Source organism: Aquarana catesbeiana, linkage group LG03 (genome assembly GCF_042186555.1).
Source record: "Aquarana catesbeiana isolate 2022-GZ linkage group LG03, ASM4218655v1, whole genome shotgun sequence".
Lineage (NCBI taxonomy): Eukaryota > Metazoa > Chordata > Amphibia > Anura > Ranidae > Aquarana > Aquarana catesbeiana.
Genome location: NC_133326.1, coordinates 39,914,953 through 39,939,383, shown reverse-complemented (window position 1 = coordinate 39,939,383; position 24,431 = coordinate 39,914,953).

Below are 24,431 nucleotides of genomic sequence, written 5' to 3'. Positions count from 1 at the left end.
CCAATTCTTAGATGTGATGGTTGCATTCATTTTCTTTTCTTCATTTTCTTTCATCTATTTTCATCTAGTGATCCAGCCAGCCAGCAAGTCTGTTTTTTTTTTTTTGTTTTTTGCAAAAGAACAAACTCTCCAGCAGAATGTATCACTTACAGAGACAAAACATTTAGCACTAGCAGGGGTGCTTAGAATGATCAGCTTTTATTTATGTAAAACCTTTATCCCAAACAGAACAAAACAGTTTGCTGCAACTGCTTATAAAGTGTTATCTGGAGTTTGGCTTCAATCTAACACTCCCCTCCCACCAGACTGACAATGCTGCTGTCCAAAGGTGCCCCCTGTGCTCCTTCATCCAGGGTGGGGGTCTAATGGCCAGATCACCAGGTGAAAAAAGAAAGAAAAAAGAATATGTAGCACTAACTCTCGGGGGGGGGGCTGCTGGTTTAAGCGGGCTTGTTACCTTCACTCTCGACACCCCTGTTTCACCGGTACCGGGCCTAGGGTTCCATTGAGTTCACCTCTGAACAATAAAAGTACCAACACTTGAGTACATTTTCAATGCTTTATTGAACCAAGTAACGAAGGAAGTAGCAGGAAAGAGGCAGGAGGGAAACTGCAGGGAAGCTCAAATACCTTTCTCTAGGATTCATGAGAACGTCCTTTAAAGTTGAATATTGTAATCGGATGCAATCCCTCCTTGTGGGACACAATCTTTGCTCGCCTGGATAGGCCTCTCTCACTTGCCTAGCAGCCAGTACGTAGTACAAACAAAAGTCTCTGGCACAGACTTGATTGAATTAAACCCGTACGATCCTCTGCCACAGGATGTATTAAATTTTGCGGTGAATGTCAGACACAGTACTTGGACCTGTAAGCCAACCCGGCAGTACTATGCTGTAGAACTACTTTGGGATACGTCCTCCAACTGAGTCACCAGGCCCCTCTCCAGACCAGCACTCTGCGTGATCCTTCCATGACGAGTCCTCCCCTGGGATCTTCTCGGTTGTCCAGCTTCTTCACTCTGGATAGACAGCTCAGGACCATTCCTCGGCTGCTGTGGTAGGCCCCAGACATGCTTCTGGGCCCACTCACACGCCGGAGCGGCGTGGGCCTCCGGAACGTAGGACTACGAGGTAGCAGTCTAACGCATACCTGTCGGCCAGGAGGGCCAGCAGGTGGCTGCAAAACGAACCCCAAAACATGGCGTCTGTCCCATAAATACCCTCTCCCAGAATGCAACTCGGAGGACCACCTCCACCGAGTTGTCTCCGGGACAGAGGAGCACCCATACGCTTCGACACGTTGCCCTTCCAACACCAGCCAATGGTAACAGCGACACCCACCGGCTCAGTGTGGAACCACACGCAACATCAGCCAAGCTGGAACAGAGGCAAATCTAACTCCCCTAACGAGCAATTCACTTAATTTACCTATCAGATGGTAGATCACAAATCTACCAGCGCTACAAATATAAAAAAGAAAACTGATGCAATTTGTTCCCTCTCACCTCCTAACAGCTATTTTGACTAAGCTGTCCTAGAGTCATGCACTTACGTATTTTCAGAACGCTCTGTTCCAGTCAGATGATCTCCTCTATTTCAGCCAGTGCTGGCTGCAGGGGAGAGGAGAAGAGTGCTCAACAATGACTGGCAATGCCTGTGAGTGGTTATGTCACCCATAGGCTTACTATGGCCCATCAATTGTCAGCTCTGGCTCCTTTCTCCTAGAACCAGTGCTGGATGCAACAGGACAGTCATATCACTTGACCAGATCAGAGCAACCTGAAAATAGAGTATATGCATCTTTTTTGCACAGTTTAGTCAGAATAGGTTTTAGGAGTGGGGGAGGGACAGTTTTAAGATAAGTTAGGTCCAGCATGGAATTCTATTTTAAACTCTTTTAACAAGCTGCATTTAATCTCCAAAGTTCTTAATTCAGGAATGAATAATGTGAAGATAATGTGGTCTTAGGACCTTAAGCTGAGTGGGGAATGGGGATTTGTACTCACAATTCTATTCAAAAAACAAATTGTAAGATTGAACAGTTCAACTTTAGATGCAAAAATCCATGATACCTTCTTAGAAGAAGATCCTCTCAGTATCTTAAATTCCACTGAGATAGCTAAGCAGGGAAGAGGGTTATCTAAACCTAGTTACAAGCCCATTGCATATATCGTATATATATGCTATTATAAGCAGAACCCAGAGAACCAGAGACCTGTCAAGGGGCCCAATCATCAGTGACTAATTAGAGACCATATAGCCGATTAATAGTGTGCCTCTTGTTTAGATCTAGGCCTGCTAATGGCAGATTGTAAAATGCCTATCTAGTATGTGATTCCACAATACATATCTGCAATTTAGGTTTTGAATTACACTCAGTGATATTTGGCTACAATTAAGAAATCTTTATAAAACATGTCTACACTATTGTAAAGGAAACAATCATTTTAAGACTACACACTATCTTATGAAGTACAGAAAGGTTAGATGGCAGCTTATTCTTCCCGAGGAATCGACACAAAAGAGATACCACAGAATTAGTCTCTTAAACTCATGACTTAATTCTGTGTAAGCAAATGTTGGTTGCTTAAATGTAAACTAAGGTCTTTAGAAAGATTGATATAATGAGGAGTGACATTAAAGGGGTGGTCAATTAGGTGTAGTCAAACTTTTGAGCACTTCTATTTCCCACCCCTTCATTTTTTTAATTGAGTGGGGTGAGGGAATTCCTCTAGAGAAGGTCCTCTAGAGATTCCACAAAAGCTGGAGGAACTGCAGATTGGGAGCCCATTTCCATAGCAATTATGTACCCATGCTAAGGCCAGGTTCACACTGGTATGACACGACTGTTGTAAGACTGTCATCCTACTTTGCCCTGCAACATCCGTCCTACATTAGTCCTACTTCCATCCAACTTGAATGAACAGGATAAGATTTTGCTCCGACGTTGAGATAGTCTGACTTGTCCTTTGACCAATCAAAACAATCCCAGAGTGACATAAATTCCTTTTAATGCTGCTGTAATCACCATGTTGGATGTCACAAGTCAGATGGTTAGGACAAGGATCCGACTTTGATCCGACTTCAATTATATTCAATGGGCTGAAGTAGGACCAAAGTCAGACCAAAATAGTGCAGGAACCTTTTTCAAAGTTGGACTGACTTATGTCGGACAAGTTAAGACGGCTCTCATAGGGAATCATTGATTTACATACGTGCATACATGCGACATGTGCTCCCAAAGTCGGAGCATATGTCGTACCAGTGTGAACCCGGCCTAATGCCCCGTACACACGGTCGGATTTTCCGACGGAAAATGTGCGATAGGAGCTTGTTGTCAGAGATTCGGACCGTGTGTGGGCTCCATCGGACATTTTCCATCGGATTTTCCGAAAAACACACAGTTTGAGAGCAGGCTATAAAATTTTCCGACAACAAAATCCAATCGTGTCAATTCCGACCATGTGTGGCCAATTCCGACGCACAAAGTGCCACGCATGCTCAGAAGAAATTCCGAGACGGAACAGCTCGGTCTGGTAAAATTAGCGTTCGGAATGGATATAGCACTTTCGTCAGGCTGCAATGTTTAAAATTGTTTAATACAGCGCACTCTCTTTTTCTTTATAATGCTAGAAGAATTAAGTATTTTTGCTGCTCATATTCACACAGACTTCTCACAAACTTCTTTCTTTATTATTTATCGTGATTTCATCAATATATTTAGATTTGACACATCGGAAAAAATATCTCTTATTTTTTTATTTTTGGTTTGTATTGTTTTCAAGCCTGATCTTGTTGTTATTTATTTTTTTTTTTTTTAATTTTAGATCCTGAATATTTTTGTGTGTGTTTTGTGTGTCAAGTTACCACAACACCATTATTATCTTGCATTATTTAATCTCAAGGAGATTGCTTGGTGTTGGCATCTCTTGTTAATTTCACATTGTAGTTTACAAATGTACCTGCCTCCTCACAAACTGTCCTTTTTGAAGGAAAACACACATAGGCGAGTATAATTGAAACAAAAATTCCTTTATTAAGGGATCTAAACCAAACAAAGAGGGAGGCAACGCTGGAGAAACAGCATAAATTGGTGAAGCCTTTGACCCCAGGGCACACATCAATTATTTTAGTGCAAAATTGGTGGCCTGAGGAGTCCATATGTAAGGGAGTGCAGTCTGGTCCAGAAGTCCCAGAGATCATGAAAGCAGCAGATGACATGTATGTCCCCAGGCTGTGGTCATACAAGAGCCTGCATCTTTTGTCAGACCAGACTGAATCCAGGTCATTACTCTCTGGTCTTCCTTCCACGCTTCCTTCCACACTGTGGCTCTGGTGGTGGAGTTGTGGCAAGAGGAGGAGGAGGAGGATGGTCCAACTCACTCAGGTGGGTTTTGTGTGTGATTTCGCCCCTCACCCCCTTAGTTAAGACTTTATAAATAAGGTCCTCACACAGGAGGCGTTGGCCCTCCTGCATGCCCTGCAGTTTTGTGGCAGCCATGCAGGCAAAGGCCTCTTCAGGAGTGGGGGTGGCTCTGAGGGACGCAGAAGCCTCCTGAATCAGCCTGAGTGCTGAATCCTGCACGTGACTCCCCTTCCTGGGTATTTTGTTTGGAAGGCGGAGGGGAAGAACCTGCGATTCGGTCAGGCTCCTACTGGGCCCAGGCTTCTCCTGGCTGCCACTTAGCCCCGCCTGATATGTAAAACACTTTATTAAATCAGCAATTAGTTATCGATAATAACATCTAGTAAACATCATTTATTTATTGACCAGAAATCTGTAGAAGAATGCTATACCTGGCTCCAGCTGGGCTCCTCCACTTCTTCCTGATTGGAAGTCCCAGGTTGGACATCAGAAGCCTCAGCTGGGGTGGAAGGAAGAGTGGAAGGAAGGGTTGAGAGGGATTCCCCGACTCCAGTCTGGTCTGACAGAAATCGCAATCTCTCATAGTACCACAGCCTGGGGACATGAATGTCATCTGCTGCAGCTCCGGATCTCTGGGAATCCATAACCTTCTTGCGCTCCCTTAGATAAGTGCTCCCCAGGCCACCAATTTTGGCTTTTAAATAGGGGATGGTGGCCGTGGGGACCACCAGCTTCACCAACTCCAGCTGTTTCTCCAATGCTGCCTGCCTCTTTTGTTTATGATTATAATGCGGGTGTTTGACCTGCCACAGATAGGCAGCTCCCTGTATTTACCTATGAACAGGGGGAGGAAGTTGTGGTCATTGAAGCCATCCATTTTATCTGCAAGATACGAGACAAGACAAACCCTAATGTCAGGCGAAACTCTCCTAATCTTGTTACAATATAGGCCTCAATCTAGAAGCAGTATAGGCCCAAGTTTAGATCTTATCACGATCGGTGCCTCCGATACTCCTTCCTCCGCTCACAGATCGTACGTACTACGCACGTGTGTTACGCTTTATATACACTGTGCATGCATGAAACTCCGCCCGCCCCTGACGTTCTTTCTAGTCTATTCCCCGCCCCTTCTCGTTCGGCGCAGTGGGGAAGAGCACATGGCGGAGACAGAGCAGGTGCGTGTTAATTACAGCAACGAGGAGGAGGAAAGCCCGGAGCCTGAAACGTCCCGATCCAAAAGGAGACGATTTAAGGCCTCAAATATGTCCTTTGGGGAGATGGTGGAGATGGTCGACATACTGAAGAGGGCTGACTATGAAGGGAAGTATGGACCTTACCCCAACCCCAATGTCCGAAAGGCCAAGATCATGGCGAAAGTAGTCAAGAGTCTGCACCGGAATTTTGGGGTACGACGATCGAAAGATCAGCTCGGGCAGCAGTGGTCGGACCTGAAATTAAGGGAGCATGAGCAGTACAGAAGGATCAGGAGAGTACTGCAAAAAAGTAAGTAGTTGTGCTGTGTTCCTATTCTTTATTTTTATTACGTTTGTGCTGCTCCATGTGCTTTTCTTAACTGTTGTACAGTTTAAAATGGCAACTTTCATGTTCATGGGCACATTATTCGTTCGTATGAAACATTGTTCGTTCGGCCTAGAAAACACCATTTTTTTGGCCATATGCATTTGAATAGTTTTTTTATGGCCTACTTCTCTTAAAATAATTTGGTTGCGTAAATGGGTTTGTGACTAGAATGAAATGCAAACTAGATTCTGTGTAAGGAGAGGACACTCAGCAGCTGTTTACACATCTGGATGCTGGAGCACTAGTGTGGGACACCAGAACACTCTTTTTATTAGGAGGTTCCACACAGGTGCTCCAGTGTATACTATAGGGGTGACTCCATCTGTGAAGCTTGTACAAAACAGGTAAGTATTCAAGCTTGATAAAGGACAAAAAAATTTCTTAATCTTGGAACTCTCCAAAAATAGACAATTGTACCCCACTTCCAAGCAATGTTTCATATTCCTAATTCTGCCATCAAATATCTGTGTGCTAAGTATACCTATTTTTTTTTACATAGGGGAGAAAAGACTCGAAGGACACCCCTCATCCAAGGAGACCACAGACCCCACACCTCAGGAAGAAGTGGAGACCCACCAAAGACAACAGGAGGAGGAGGGGGAAGGAGATGTGGTGGAAATAGTCACCACAACAGGTGAGTGTCTGCGACCACAGGCTCAGGTAAGAGATGGATGCCGGCATATTTATAATACATGGTGTGTTTTTTTAGGTGATCGTGATGTTGTGGATCCAGATCATTTCACCTCTGAAAGTGCACAGATCCTGATCGGGGAGATCATGGGGTGTAATAGGGACTTGGAAAACATCCAGAAAAACATCAATGATGTTCAAAAAAAAATGAAGAACATCACTGATGTTTTAGGGAGAGTTTAAAACCCCTTCAAATCCCTTCCCTTTTTTTGTGCTTTATGGGCTCTAAAATTTTTTTAAACATTTCCAAACTTTTTTGACATATTCTCAAAAAGCCAAATTTTGAAGAGGCACACAGTGTGTCAACATGTGCTATCTGCCATCACGGGAGATCAATGGACGCATTTTGGGGGTGCAACCCCTTCCTCAATAACAAAGTAGATGGGAGGAAGGGGTTGCACCCCCAAAACACGTCCCTTGATCCCCGTGATGGCAGCTAGCACATGTTGACATTCGGCAATTTGTGTGCATCTTCAAAATTTGGCTTTTCCAGGGGTGACTTCACCCCATCTGAACGCAATATCAAACACAGTTTAAAAATACTCATGTCTGATATTGCCTTCAATTTCTTGAAAAGTTGAACTTTGTAAGTTCCAGATTTGTGTCTTTCTTGTTGTTTTTAAACATGCCTGTTTTAGCTTAAATGGACATTTCTACTTTTAGTAATGTGACCCAAAAAATTGTTATACAACAAACATGTTGGTTTGTTTTAAAAACCTTTTATAAATGCACATGTGATTGTGCTGGTATTAAAAAGATTGATGCTCAAGAATGTGTGGATTATTGTTTGAATGCTCCAAAATTTTTGTTGTGCTCAAATTGGTGTTTTCTGTGACAATGGGGGTTATTTCCTAAGGGCAAATCCACTTTTCACTACAAGTGCAGTTTCAAGTGCACTTGTAGTGCAAAGTGTCTTTGCCTTTAGTAAATAACACCCAACAGTGCTTTGTAATGTTACACAATCATGCCATTTCCAGGACTCACCACATTTCTGTCAGGGTCAGTTAAAAGAAACACAAGCAGTAAATGTCACCAAAGATTTTAGTAGTTCAAATGATTTTTTTATTTTAAAAATGTTTCTGACATTGTCTGGCATATTGATGGCCCCCCTACCTGCAAAGTAATCAAAGTATCTTAGACGGACCTCACCGGCACTCAGGGGGGGCAAGCGAGGACGGACACTTTCAAGCGCCATCAGGGTTGGTTCATTATGAATTCCAGCCTCAGGCCCAACTGAGCCAGCATAGTTGGAAGAATTTTGCCATAAATAGTTGTGTAGAACACAGCACGCCAGGATAATATGATTCAGTTTGTACTCCGCCATATGTATGGGTGTAAGAAATAGGCGGAACCGGCTGGCCATGATTCCAAACGTGTTCTCCACCACTCTTCTGGCTCTGGCCAGCTGGTAATTAAAAACCCTCTGGTCCAGGGTGAGGGTCCTCATCGGGAATGGCCGCATAAGATGGTCCCCCTGCGCAAACGCTTCATTAGCAACGAAGACGAATGGGAGTCCTTCCATATTGTCTTCTGGAGGTGGCAAGTCCAAGCTGCCATTCTGGGGACGCCTGTAGAACTCCGTTTGGGCGATGACTCCACCATCGGACATCCGGCCATTCTTCCCCACGTCCACATACAGGAACTCGTAAGTAGCCGACACCACTGCCAACATCACAATACTATTGAACCCCTTATAATTATAATAGTATTACCCCGAGTTGGGTGGTGGGACGATGTCGACGTGTTTCCCATCAATTTCCCCTCCGCAGTTAGGAAGGTCCCACCGCTGGGCAAAGTGGGAGGCCACAGTCTGCCATTCCTGTGGGTTGGAAGGAAACTGTGGCGTCAAACAAGAAAAAAAAATTAATCATTTTGCACCTAAACAGGGAAAGCAGATTAGACACAAACATTCTTGGCCAACATCAGTATAACATTTATTTTAGGGAGTTTGGAAAGACCAAGGTATAAGGTCCACCTATCAGATTCCCCCTCCCCCCCACCCTCTCATGGGCCATTTCTGACATTTGGGGGGGGGGGGCTCTTGGACAGGTAACCCTCTCCACTTCATTGAGAGATGAATGCCTAAATAATGTGTATTACTTTGGCCAGCCCCTCCTTACTTACACTATTGACAGCCCACTGGACAGGTAAGAAGTGTCATAATACAAAGATATAAATACACACTGTACACATTTTAGCACATTTGGACATTCTGCTATTACCTATCAAGATAATAATAGGATACAAAAACTTGAAACAGTACCATTTAAAGTATACAGGCAGGCCCTTGCACTACATGCTTTGGGGAATTCATCCATACATCTGACCATAAAAGAGATGGGTATAGTGTGTATGGGTTTGGCAAAGTCAGCAGATAGATGATTGAGGATAGATAGAGAATTGGTATCAGCTGACTTAGCAGTTGGGGGGAGGGAGGGTTCCAAATGATTTGGGAACCCAAACAAAAAGCCTCCGGCACTCTGCCTGAATTTAAAGCACAAATCACATTTTTAAACATTTTAGGGGGTATTTAGGGTAAATCACTACTATGGAGCTGATAAAATACATTGTTAAGTGACTACATGAGGTGAATATAGGGTCAGGAGACCATGCTGGGGAGGTAAGTGAAGGCAAATATGTATGATGGACAAAAAAAATAATTACATAAAAATCCAGCATGAATGAAGACAAAGGGCACATTCACAGCATATTACAATCATGGTAATTAGAGAATGAGGAAAGAAATACAATATATTATCAAACATTAAATACAATAAAATGTGATATAAAAGGATAAATCTTACCTTAATATACTCCTTCTGCAGGACCTGGATGAACAGGTCTCTGGGACAATGATCCCCAGAGCCTGGGGGGAGATGCATGTCGAGAACTTCAAGTCCTGCAGGCTTCTCCCCTTCGCCAAGTACCGCAGGGTGGCGATGAGCCTCTGCTCCGGAGTGATGGCTTGCCTCATGCAGGTATCCTGCCTGCTAATATAAGGGGTCAGCAAAGCCAACAAACGGTGAAATACAGGGTCCGTCATCCGGAGAAAGTTCCTGAAATCATCAGGATTATTCTCACAGATCTCACGGAGCAAAGGCATGTGACAGAACTGGTCATGCTGGAGCAACCAATTCTTGGTCCATGAACTCCTCCCCACCCTGTTCATGGACTGGACTTGTGTCAAGGTCAGGACCCCAACACCAAGCCCCCGCACAGCACGAACTCTACGCGGAGTACGTATACGCAACATGGCTAGAAAACGGCTGCTCTGAACAAAGTAACAGAATGCACTGAAGAACAGCAAGGCCTGTGAAGAGTGACCTGAAAAACAGTAACGAACGAACAAGAACACAATGACAGAGTCACGCGTAACTCGCTGCATGCACTGAAGACCAGATACAAACCCACAAGCACAAACTGAACAGCAGAAAACGATCTGAAAGCCACGAGTCTGAAAAAGCACGAATCGTCTCTCACCAAACTTTTACTAACACGAGATTAGCAAAAGGAGCCCAAAGGGTGCCACACTTGGTTCTGAACTGCCTTTTCTAGTCTCGTCATATGTGGTGTACGTCACCGCGTTCTTGGCGATTGGAAATTCCGACAACTTTGTGCGACCGTGTGTATGCAAAACAAGTTTGAGCCAACGTCCGTCGGAAAAAATCCATGGATTTTGTTGTCGGAATGTCCGATCAAAGTCCGATCATGTATACGGGGCATAAGAGTCATTCTGGGGGCCAATGATTCTGATACAATAGAACTGTACTTATGCTACATTGAATTGGACTCCATAGACCAGGCAACACCTTATACTTTTCACTTTTTGTACTAACACAGAACTTAAAGAAATCCTGTCTCTTTGAAGAGTGCTGCAATGTTTTAACTTTTGGTAAAATTCCTGTCTGGTGTGCCAGTGTGTATTACAGATGTTTTGTGAGTTATGCTTCCGTTAAAACATGTAGTGACAGCTGTTGCATAGCTCCCAACTGTCCCTGATTTCAAGGGACTATCCCTGATTTGAAACAAAGTCCCTCTGTCCCTATTTCCTCCTCATTTGTCTCTCATTTTGATCTGATCTTTATAGTTGTATATAAAATGCACTTACAGTTGTATATAAAATACATTTAACTTTGAAAAAGTGTTTTACAGTGCTAAACCTTTCATCTAGTTTCTAAATGGCTGCATTTGTACATTTCAAAAGCCAGTGCAGTAAATCCTTGGTTTGAGAACGTTTTGCAAGACAAGCAAAATTTTTACACACATTTTGACTTGATATACAAGCGATGTCTTGATATACAAGTAGCGTCATGTCACAACTGAGTATAAAAAAGAAGAGAGGACATGATGGCTTTCTCATGTGTCTTCCTCTAAGTATGCAGGAATCCATGGTAAAGATGTCTACATAGACTGTACTTCTCACCACCATTGACATCGTCCCTTCCACGCTGCACTCCACGAGCACTTCAAGCCTTGCTTTCAGATCGCTCTGCTGCAGGGATGTCTTCTTGGTCACGATTGCAGACAGCTTTACCCGGATGCCTGCATACTTAGATGTGCCTCTTTTAATCATCAACCATGTGAGTTGCTAAATGTTGTACCTTCATTAACCACTTGAGCCCCGGACCATTATGCTGCCTAAGGACCAGAGGTCTTTTTCCAATTTGGCACTGCGTCGCTTTAACTGCTTGCTGTACCCAAACGAAATTTGCGTCCTTTTCTTCCCACAAATAGAGCTTTCTTTTGATGGTATTTGATCACCTCTGCAGTTTTTATTTTTTGCGCTATAAACGGAAAAAGACCGAAAATTTTGAAAAAAAATGATATTTTCTACTTTTTGTTATTAAAAAAATCCAATAAACTAAATTTTAGTCATACATTTAGGCCAAAATGTATTCGGCCACATGTCTTTGGTAAAAAAAATGTCAATAAGCATATATTTATTGGTTTGCGCAAAAGTTATAGCGTCTACAAACTAGGGTACATTTTCTGTAATTTACACAGCTTTTAGTTTATGACTGCCTATGTCATTTCTTGAGGTGCTAAAATGGCAGGGCAGTACAAACCCCCCCCCAAATGACCCCATTTTGGAAAGTAGACACCCCAAGGAAATTGCTGAGAGGCATGTTGAACCCATTGAATATTTATTTTTTTTGTCCCAAGTGATTGAATAATGACAAAAAAAAAAATATTTACAAAAAGTTGTCACTAAATGATATATTGCTCACACAGGCCATGGGCCTATATGGAATTGCACCCCAAAATACATTCAGCTGCTTCTCCTGAGTATGGGGATACCACATGTGTGGGACTTTTTGGGAGTTTACCCGCGTACGGGGCCTCGAAAACCAAGCACCGCCTTCAGGATTTCTAAGGGTGTAAATTTTTGATTTCACTCTTCACTGCCTATCACAGTTTCGGAGGCCATGGAATGCCCAGGTGGCACAAAACCCCCCCAAATGACCCCATTTTGGAAAGTAGACACCCCAAGCTATTTGCTGAGAGGCATATTGAGTCCATGGAATATTTTATATTTTGACACAAGTTGCGTTAAAGTGACACTTTTTTTTTTTTTTGCACAAAGTTGTCACTAAATGATATATTGCTCACACAGGCCATGGGCATATGTGGAATTGCACCCCAAAATACATTTAGCTGCTTCTCCTGAGTATGGGGATACCACATGTGTGGGACTTTTTGGGAGCCTAGCCGCGTACGGGGCCCCGAAAACCAAGCACCGCCTTCAGGATTTCTAAGGGTGAAAATTTTTGATTTCACTCTTCACTGCCTATCACAGTTTCGGAGGCCATGGAATGCCCAGGTGGCACAAACCCCCCCCAAATGACCCCATTTTGGAAAGTAGACACCCCAAGCTATTTGCTGAGAGGCATGGTGAGTATTTTGCAGCTCTCATTTGTTTTTGAAAATGAAGAAAGACAAGAAAAAACTTTTTTTTTTTTCTTTTTTCAATTTTCAAAACTTTGTGACAAAAAGTGAGGTCTGCAAAATACTCACTATACCTCTCAGCAAATAGCTTGGGGTGTCTACTTTCCAAAATGGGGTCATTTGGGGGGGTTTTGTGCCACCTGGGCTTTCCATGGCCTCCGAAACTGTGATAGGCAGTGAAGAGTGAAATCAAAAATTCACGCCCTTAGAAAGCCTGAAGGCGGTGCTTGGTTTTCGGGGTCCCGTGCGCGGCTAGGCTCCCAAAAAGTCCCACACATGTGGTATCCCCATACTCAGGAGAAGCAACAGAATGTATTTTGGGGTGTAATTTCACATATTCCCATGGCATGTTTGAGCAATATATCATTTAGTGACAACTTTGTGCAAAAAAAAAAAAAAAAAAAAAAATTTGTCTCTTTCCCGCAACTTGTGTCGCAATATAAAATATTCCATGGACTCGACATGCCTCTCAGCAAATAGCTTGGGGTGTCTACTTTCCAAAATGGGGTCATTTGGGGGGGTTTTGAACTGTCCTGGTATTTTATGCACAACATTTAGAAGCTTATGTCACACATCACCCACTCTTCTAACCACTTGAAGACAAAGCCCTTTCTGACACTCATTGTTTACATGAAAAAGTTATTTTTTTTTGCAAAAAGATTACTTTGAACCCCCAAACTTTATATATTTTTTTAAAGCAAATGCCCTACAGATTAAAATGGTGGGTGTTTCATTTTTTTTTTTCACACAGTATTTGCGCAGCGATTTTTCAAACGCATTTTTTTGGGAAAAAACACACTTTTTTAAATTTTAATGCACTAAAACACACTATATTGCCCAAATGTTTGATGAAATAAAAAAGATGATCTTAGGCCGAGTACATGGATACCAAACATGACATGCTTTAAAATTGCGCACAAACGTGCAGTGGCAACAAAATAAATACATTTTTAAAAGCCTTTAAAAGCCTTTACAGGTTACCACTTTAGATTTACAGAGGAGGTCTACTGCAAAAATTACTGCCCTCGATCTGACCTTCGCGGCGATACCTCACATGCATGGTGCAATTGCTGTTTACGTTTGACGACAGACCACCGCTTGCGTTCGCCTTAGCGCGAGAGCAGGGGGCAACAGTGGTGCTTTTTTTTTTTTTTTCTTTATTATTTTTTTTCTTTTTTATCTTATTTTTAAACTGTTCCTTTCATTTTTTTTTTTTAATCATTTTTATTGTTATCTCGGGGAATGTAAATATCCCCTATGATAGTAATAGGTAGTGACAGGTACTCTTTTTTGAAAAAATTGGGGTCTATTAGATCCTAGATCCCTCCTCCTCTGCCCTCAAAGCATCTGATGACACCAAGATCGGTATGATAAAATGCTTCCCCAATTTCCCAATGGCGCTATTTACATCCGGCGAAATCTAAGTCATAAAATGCTCGTAGCTTCCGGTTTCTTAGGCCATAGAGATGTTTGAAACCACTCTGGTCTCTGATCAGCTCTATGGTCAGCTGGCTGAATCACCGGCTGCATTCTCAGGTTCCCTGTTGAGACAGGAGAGCCAGAGAAAAACACGGAAGACGGTGGGGGGGGGCTTTCCCTCCCACGGCTTGTAAAAGCAGTCTAGAGGCTAATTAGCCACTAGGATTGCTTTTACATGAAAGCCGACCGCTGGCTGAAAAGAATGATACCAAGATGATAACTAAACCTGCAGGCATCATTCTGGTATAACCATTCAAAGTCATGAATGGCGTACCTGAAGACAAAAAAATGGTTAAAAATAAAGCACAGTAAACGGTAAAGTATAAAAAATTGCATACCTGAAAAGCAAACATGATAAAACATAATAACAATAAAACATTGCAGAATAGAATACAGTAAAAAAGAGCAGAACAAGAGAGAGAGAATAAAGAGAGAGAGAACAATAAAACGACAACTATTTTTTTTTATTTTATATATTTTTTTTTTTTTTACACTTTTTTTGTAACTAACTTTTATAACTGTAACCGGTTCCAGGTTCGGGTCTCTCAAAATGCGATGGCATCTTGGGAGACCCTGTGAAAGTGTGCCTAGTCTGTGCAATGCTGTACCCTACGCTAATACTCAACTAATGAATGGTAGCGTTCAAAACATTCACCAATGCAAAGACCAGGATTGTCAGGACAGGAGGGACAATAATAGCGGGTGTCACGCCTATATGCGCGCTTGCTGCAGACACAACATCTTTTTTGGGGGGGGTTCGTTGGGTAGGGGTACTCGGGAGGACATAAAGAAAATGCCTCTCATGCAGCCGACTGCATTTGGTTGGGGATGTGAATGGGGGAAGTACGGGCGCTGCAGAAGCGGTGGGTTCCCAATTAGGATTGGCGAATGCAGCAGGAAGGGCACTATGGGCACGACGGGCCTGTGTTTGTCTTCTTGGTGGCAGTGGGACACTACTTGTGCTTGCCACCTCACCAGCTTGAACTGCACTTATGGGACTCGCCACGTCACCAAGTGTTACTGCAGTGCTGGTTTGACTACGACCGGGGTGTACTAGGCCGCTGGCGCTTGCCAGTTCAATAAAAAGCTACCAAAAAAACTGTTAGCGATCGCAGGGATCAGGCCTGACTCTGCGAACGCTGCAGTTATGCGTTAAGTGTTTTGTAAGTGACAGTGATCGATCAATACTGCACTTGGGTGGGCTGGGCCGGGCGGAGGGGCAAAATGCAGGTGCTAGCAGGTATCTGGGCTGATCCCGCTAACACTGCGTTTTTGGGAACCCTAAACTGCTGGGGACGCCTGTATAGATCTGATCAGATCAGATATTGATCCGTTCAGATACTATACCACTAAGGGAGGTGTACGGTGCGTGCGTGGGTGTTAGCGGTACTGGCGCTAATCTGACGCTGCTTGGGGCTGGTGCTTGCCAGTTCACCAAAATACTACCAAAAAAACTGTTAGCGATCGCAGGGATCAGGCCTGACTCTGCGAACGCTGCAGTTATGCATTTAGTGTTTTGTAAGTGTCAGTGATCGATCGATATTGCACTTGGGTGGGCTGGGCTGGACTGGGCCGGGCGGAGGGGCAAAACGCAGGTGCTAGCAGGTATCTGGGCTGATCCCGCTAACACTGCGTTTTTGGGAACCCTAAACTGCTGGGGACGCCAGTATAGATCTGATCGGATCAGATATTGATCCGATCAGATACTATACCACTAAGGGAGCTGTACGGTGCGTGCGTGGGTGTTAGCGCTACTGGCGCTAACCTGACGCTGCCTGGGGCTGGTGCTTGCCAGTTCACCAAAATGCTACCAAAAAAACTGTTACCGATCGCAGGGATCAGGCCTGACTCTGCGAACGCTGCAGTTATGCGTTTAGTGTTTTGTAAGTGACAGTGATCGATCGATACTGCACTTGGGTGGGCTGGGCGGAGGGGCAAAACGCAGGTGCTAGCAGGTATCTGGGCTGATCCCGCTAACACTGCGTTTTTGGGAACCCTAAACTGCTGGGGACGCTAGTATAGATCTGATCGGATCAGATATTGATCCGTACAGATACTATACCACTAAGGGAGGTGTATGCTGCGTGCGTGGGTGTTAGCGGTACTGGCGCTAATCTGACGCTGCCTGGGGCGACGCATATCACTGCCGGGCGATCAGGGGGCTAAACCTTTATTCGGTAATAAACGGCGGGTGCCCTGACACTATAAAAAATAAACAAACTAACCAGCGTCACCCGTAACAGTTATACGGTGATCAGTGGTGAAAGGGTTAACTAGGGGCAATCAAGGGGTTAAAACATTTATTCGGTAGTATATGGGGGTCCCTGTTGCTATAAAACGCTGACGGCGAACCTAAATATTTAGGTCCCTAACTAGCGTCACCAGCGACACTAATACAGCGATCAGAAAAATGATCGCTTAGCGACACTGGTAACAGGGGGTGATCAAGGGGTTAAAACTTTATTAGGGGGGGTTAGGGGGGTATCCTAGACCTACAGGGGGGTAATACTAACTGTCCCAACACTGTAACTGTCACAAACTGACACCAATGCAGTAATCAGAAAAAAAAAACAAAAAAAACAAAAAAACTGCTGGTGTCAGTTTGTGACAGGGGGGGGTGATTGGGGGGGATCGGGGGGCGATCTGGGGGGGATCGGGGTGTTTAGTGTGCCTGGCATGTTCTACTGTGTGTGTGTAGTGTTGTGCACTCACATACCTGTCTTCTCTCCTCGGGCCGGAACGGAAATTACCGAGCCGAGGAGAGATGACATCATTTCCTTTGCTGCTGTTTAGCAAACAGCAGCAAAGGAATGATGTGATTGGCTGGCGGCGATCGCGAGGGGGGGGCCACGAACGGATGGCCTCCCCCTCACCTCTGATCGCCGCTGGACAAAAGACGACCGCCTCGGGCACCGGGGGGGGTCCGATCGGACCCCCCACCCGCGGAAGGCAAATCACATATATGTACGTGATTTTGCCTGTCCGTGCCACCTTGCCAACGTAAATCGGCGTGAGGCGGTCGTCAAGTGGTTAAATGTAACCATATTACTACATTTAGAGGCGCCTCTCTTCTCTTTTATACTCTGTAGCTCCTGCTGGATTTTTCTTCTAATACCATTGTGGAGGCTTCCATTTGTGGATGGACATTTTATGGTTACGCAACCTATCGCATTGCTATAATCTTTTTATATGGACTATAAACTGAAGAATTTATGAATAAATGGTTGTGGAATGAATCATTTGAGTTTCCATTATCTCTTACGGGGAAATTCGCTTTGATATACAAGTGCTTTGGATTACAAGCATGCTTCCAGAACGAATTATGCTCACAATCCAAAGTTTTACTGTATAAAGAAATAATAGTGGTAAAAAAAGCAATTGTACATTTAACTAGTCTTTTTTGTTTGTATAATTCTCCTTTAAGGGGGTGTGGCTGGGGTGTAACCTATGCCTACATAGTTTTTCTAATAGGTGTCCCTTGTTCCTATCTAAAAAAGGTGGGAGGTATGCTGTTGTGTGTGAACCAACCCCAGTGTCAATCACTCTTATGCTGCCTACAGACGAATTTCCAACCAAAACCGTGGATTTATTTCCGACGGGTGTTGGCTGAAACTTGTCTTGCATACACACGGTCGCACAAATCAAATGTTGTGAAGTTCAATAGCCAGTGCGGCTCTTCTGCTTGATTCCGAGCATGCGTGGAACTTTGTGTGTCGGAATTGTGTACACACGATCGGACTTTCCGTCAACAGATTTTGTAGTCTGAAAATTTGAGAACCAGCTCTCAAATTTTGTTGGTCGGAAATTCTGACAAAAAATGTCTGATGGAGCCTACACACAGTCGGAATTTCCAACAACAAGCTCACATCGAACATTTGTTGTCAGAAATTCCGATCGTGTGTATGAGGCATAAGTCTGCTAGCACTTGGATTGTTGTCCCACAAACTGGAAAATTTCTGAGCTGGGTGAGGCTGAGAATGCCATCGTCACAGATCCTTCCAGGTTTTACTACAATTTCACCCATTTCCTTAGTCTAGCTTTTCCTTTATGTGGGATAGAAGAGTTACAGGTCCAGATCTTACAGCTATCTGCTGGGAAAATATGAATGTGCGCCTTCTTGATTGTGATATGATGAAGCTTTATGAACATATGAGGTGTGACAAAGATGGAAATAATTATATCAAGTTATTGTAAATAACTTTCAAGAAATAGCGGGCCTCAAGCAGTGGCTTAATTTCATATTAGGAGTCGTTTTAAAGATTTATTTTCCAGCCTTCCTTTTTCATGCCTATTGTATATTCTAGGAAATTCAGTTATACCTTTGACCTTGCAGTATGACCCAAGTTAGTATAATATCAATTACATCTGTAAATACCTACCAGAGATGCTGGTGCTACATTGTACTTCTGGTCCTCTATATAATCTTCAGACTAGGGATGCGCCGATAATGTTTTTTTTTTGCCCATGACTATGAAGTTCTGATACTTTTGGTCAAGTACTCACCGATACCGGGTACCAATACCCTTGCGGTGCGATTTGAGCCCATACAAAATTAATGTTATCACTGTGACAAGCCTGGGTTCACACAGGAGCGGTGCCAGAAACCGCATGCAATTCGGAAAGGAAATTGCATTTGATTCCTTGCAGTGCGATTTGAGCCCATTCATTTTGTATGGCCTCAAATTGCACCACAAAGGTATCAGTTTCAGGTATCGGAGCATTTTTACGAGTATGAGTACTCATGAAAACAGTATTGGCACTGATACCGGTATCTTTGAAAACCCTACTTCAGACCCAGCAAAAATCGTGTTTTGGAGCTTTAAAATTGGAGTAATCTCTGGGAAAAAACACTGTCCCCTCTGGGAATGAGTAGAGGAACTCAATGATTATGCAATATCTAGAAAACCCGCAAGCAAAGGCCAGTGGGTGAGGGAGGAGGAGGTGGGACTTTATATGAAGCCAATGGTTTGCAAGCCGACACAAACGGTGGGTCAATAAAATTCTTTATTTGCATGTTCATACAAACAATGGTATCAGACAATATCAATATAACACTTGGTAAAATGTTAGAAATGATAACCAGAGATCAACATAAGGACCATTAGTATAGTTATCAAGGATATAAAAGGTATACAGATAACATGGGTAATAACATGGGTATAAGCAATATTATTGAAGATAGACCAGGGATCACCAGGTGTCAGAATGCGTAAATAGTTAAAACAAGGTAATGCCTGCCTGATAGCTGGCCTCAAATTCCTGTTAGGGGGTAAAACTCTGTATAGCATGGGTTGGGACAGTAAGTGACAACCGGTAGCTCGACGCGTTTCGTGGTTCAAGACCACTCATCAGGAGCAGACATGTCATGTTTCTGAAAAAAAATGATAATAATATCAAGGGCCAGGGTAACAATGGGTACAGAGGGCTAAAAAATCCCCCAAAAATTGAATGGTACTCACGGAAATTGTGGGTAAATGGTGAATGGCCAGGTACGGCAACCATCCGGGACTAGTGCCAGGTCGGGAGCTGAGGCGGGCCCCCCCGCCGTGGCGACCAAAACAGGCAATCCCCCCCAGGGCGATGCAGAGCCACGAGGCACCCTAGAGTTGAGAGTGGAAGATGAGTGATAATGCAGGGAGTGTGTGTGCAGCGGGGGGGGGGGAAGAGGAAGGTGGGAAGAGTGAAGGTAAGGGGGGGAGGGAAGAGAGGGGGGGGAAAGAAGGAAGGTGAGCGTGATGTAAGGGTGAGTGAATGAATGGGTAGAGTGAGGAATGGAGTGGGGGAAAGAGGAATGGGAAAGCTAGAGGGTGACATGTGCGCAAACAGGGTAAGGAGTGGCCTTACCTGTGTGACAGGGTGGTGTGGAGCGAACACCACTATGCTGAAGTGTAGCTGTAGTGTACCTCGAGCGCCGCACCGCCCCAGGTGAACAGGACGCCCATATATAGGCGCCGCCGCGAGGAGGCCCGCCAACGTCACGTCCGCACGGCCAAAAGTGGGAGGAGCCAGGGCGAGAAGCCGACCAAATGGTCGGCGGCCGCTGAGACCCACCCACCGAGCCTGCGAGCATAGCAACCACAGCGTGAAGGGCGCGGCGGCGCCAGAAGGCGCGGCGCACGTCCACCGCTGGTGACGTGACGTCGATGGGCAGTGGCGGCAAGCCCCGCCCCCACACACATATAAAGTCCCACCTCCTCCTCCCTCACCCACTGGCCTTTGCTTGCGGGTTTTCTAGATATTGTGTGATAGGGATGGAAACGTGCGACCTCTACCCGGCGCAGTTTCATACAAAGTCCCACTTCCCCTCCCCCTTGCTGTTGTTCAATGATTATGCAGATGGAAGAATTAATGGCTACTCTACACAAGAGATACCCAAACTTTGTGCCAGTATGGATTACCTGGATCGACTTTTCTACAGCCGCTAAACTACAGTAATATTTGTGGCATTCTTCTTACCTTAAAATGACTGCAGGAAGCTTCTGGTGGGTTCCTGGTCATGGCCTCTCCTTCCTAATTTTCTATTTTCTTTCCCCTCTTTCCTTGGATCTGTAGTGACTGTCACCAGCCTTTGTTAACATGAGTAACCTCTCATTCTCGGGCAGTTGCATAAGGTCAGTACTGTTTAGTCCACGGGAAATTCTCAGTTCACCACCATTGAGTTGTTAGTATTAAGGGCAGCTCAAAAAATTGATAGGGCATTTACATTGTACTTGAGGGATTTAACCCCGCATTTTCAGCTGTATGGCACCTTTGTCCTTATACTACGATGCCTGGATAGAGAGTCTTTAACTGTGGTTTTGAAGGACTATGCATGTTGGATCTACACTTTTTTTGTAAAACCCAATAAACTTTATTGTTTAACCACTTGTCAACCAGCCGCCGTCATTATACTGTGGCAGTTTGTCTCATTCCTGCAAATCGCCGTAGGTGTACACCGCCACTTTTAAGAGCTATAGCAGGCACGCATGTGCCCTCTGCACAGCGGGGAAAACGATGTGCGTGGCCAGCGGCCGCGATGTCCAGCGGCCACCCGCAATCGCTCCACAGAGAGCCAGAATGGGGATCAAAATATTGCTTTTTTTCAAAATTGTCGGCTTTTTTTGTTTACAGCGTAAAAAATAAAAACCGAAGAGGTGATCAAACACCACTAAAAAAAAGCTCTATTTGTGGGAAAAATAGGACATCAATTTTGTTTGGGTACAACGTGGCATGACTGCACAATTGTCATTTAAAGCGACGCAGTGCCGTATCGCAAAAAATGGCCTGGTCATTAATGGGGAAAATCTTCCGGTCCTTAAGTGGTTTGGAGTAATCTCAGAGAGTTCATTCATCCATCCATTCTCACTAATACAATTTTCTTTCTTTACATGTTATTTTTGTACATTTGTTTTTATTGTTTATCAAGAATGTATGTATGTATGTTGTCGTTTGCAGTCAGCTTTTGTTTAAATTGGCAGCAGACATGTTTTTTTTTTTCCACTAAACAGTTGCTTTGTGTGATCTGTAAATGATGTGCCCAAGCTTTTCCTACCCTCTTCACCTTGTCTATTGTATTGCACATCTTGGCTGCAGAATGTGTGTACTGTATAATTGGCAGTTCCAGAGATGTTACATATAGCTTAGTTAGAAATATAGTCTGTGTGACTTCACATAAGAAAACATACAGGGGAATTGTTTTATAAGACATGTTATTTAAAATGTAATTTAACCACTTCAGCCCCAGAAGGATTTACCCCCTTCCTGACCAGAGCACTTTTTACAATTTGGCACTGCGTCGCTTTAACTGCTAATTGCGCGGTCATGCAATGCTGTACCCAAACGAAATTTGCGTCCTTTTCTTCCCACAAATAGAGCTTTCTTTTGATGGTATTTGATTACCTCTGCCATTTTTATTTTTTGCGCTATAAATGGAAAAAGACCGAAAATTTTGAAAAAAAATGATATTTTCTACTTTTTGTTATAAAAAAAATCCAATAAACTCAATTTTAGTCATACATTTAGGCCAAAATGTATTTGGCCACATGTCTTTGGTAAAAAAAATGTCAATAAGCGTATATTTATTGGTTTGCGCAAAAGTTATAGCGTCTACAAACTAGGGTACATTTTCTGGAATTTACACAGCTTTTAGTTTATGACTGCCTATGTCATTTCTTGAGGTGCTAAAATGGCAGGGCAGTACAAAACCCCCCCAAATGACCCCATTTTGGAAAGTAGACACCCCAAGGAAATTGCTGAGAGGCATGTTGAACCCATTGAATATTTATTTTTTTTTGTCCCAAGTGATTGAATAATGACAAAAAAAATAAAAAAATAAAAAAAATTAAAAAATGTACAAAAAGTTGTCACTAAATGATATATTGCTCACACAGGCCATGGGAATATGTGGAATTGCACCCCAAAATACATTCAGCTGCTTCTCCTGAGTACGGGGATACCACATGTGTGTGACTTTTTGGGAGCCTAGCGGCGTACGGGGCCCCGAAAACCAAGCACCGCCTTCAGGATTTCTAAGGGCATACATTTTTGATTTCACTCCTGACTACCCATCACAGTTTTGAAGGCCATAAAATGCCAAGATGGCACAAAACCCCCCCCAAATGACCCCATTTTGGAAAGTAGACACCCCAAGCTATTTGCTGAGAGGCATGTTGAGTCCATGGAATATTTTATTTTTTGACACAAGTTGCGGGAATGTGACAATTTTTTATTTTTTTTTGCACAAAGTTGATATATTGCTCACACAGGCCATGGGCATATGCACCCCAAAATACATTCTGCTGATTCTCCTGAGTACAGGGATACCACATGTTTGGGACTTTTTGGGAGCCTAGCCATGTACGGGGCCCCGAAAACCCAGCACCGCCTTCAGGATTTCTAAGGGCGTAAAGTTGTGATTTCACTCCTCACTACCTATCACATTTTTGAAGGCCATAAAATGCCCAGATGGCACAACCCCCCCCCAAATGACCCCATTTTGGAAAGTAGACACCCCAAGCTATTTGCTGAGAGGCATGTTGGGTCCATGGAATATTTTATATTTTGACACAAGTTGTGGGAAAGTGACAATTTTTTTATTTTTTTTATTTTTTTTGCACAAAGTTGTCACTAAATGATATATTGCTCAAACATGCCATGGGCATATGTGGAATTACACCCCAAAATACATTCTGCTGCTTCTCCTGAGTACGGGGATACCACATGAGTGGCACTTTTTGGGAGCCTAGCTTCATACGGGGCCCCGAAATCCAATCACCGCCTTCAGGATTTCTTAGGGCGTAAATTTTTGATTTCACTCCTCACTACCCATCACAGTTTCGAAGGCCATAAAATGCCAAGATAGCACAAAACCCCCCAAAATGACCCCATTTTGGAAAGTAGACACCCCAAGCTATTTGCTGAGAGGCATGGTGAGTATTTTGCAGCTCCCATTTGTTTTTGAAAATGAAGAAAGACAAGAAAAATGTATTTTTTTTTTCTTTTTTCAATTTTCAAAGTTTGTGACAAAAAGTGAGGTCTGCAAAATACTCACTATACCTCTCAGCAAATAGCTTTGGGTGTCTATTTTCCAAAATGGGGTCATTTGGGGGGGGGTTGTGCCATCTGGGCATTCCATGGCCTCCGAAACTGTGATAGGCAGTGAAGAGTGAAATCAAAAATTTATGCCCTTAGAAAGCCTGAAGGCGGTGCTTGGTTTTCGGGGTCCCGTACGCAACTAGGCTCCCAAAAAGTCTCACATATGTGGTATCCCCGTACTCAGGAGAAGCAACAGAATGTATTTTGGGGTGTAATTTCACATATTCCCATGGCATGTTTGAGCAATATATCATTTAGTGACAACTTTGTGCAAAAAAAAAAAAATGTGTCTTTTTCCCGCAACTTGTGTCACAATATAAAATATTCCATGGACTCGACATGCCTCTTAGCAAATAGCTTGGGGTGTCTACTTTCCAAAATGGGGTCATTTGGGGGGGTTTTGAACGGTCCTGGCATTTTATGCACAACATTTAGAAGCTTATGTCACACATCACCCACTCTTCTAACCACTTGAAGACAAAGCCCTTTCTGACACTTTTTGTGTACATGAAAAAAATTTTTTTTTTTGCAAAAAAATTACTTTGAACCCCCAAATATATATTTTTTTAAAGCAAATGCCCTACAGATTAAAATGGTGGGTGTTTCATTTTTTTTTTTTCACACAGTATTTGCGCAGCGATTTTTCAAATGCATTTTTTGGGGAAAAAACACACTTTTTTAAATTTTAATACACTAAAACACACTATATTGCCCAAATGTTTGATGAAATAAAAAAGATGATCTTAGGCCGAGTACATGGACACCAAACATGACATGCTTTAAAATTGCGCACAAAC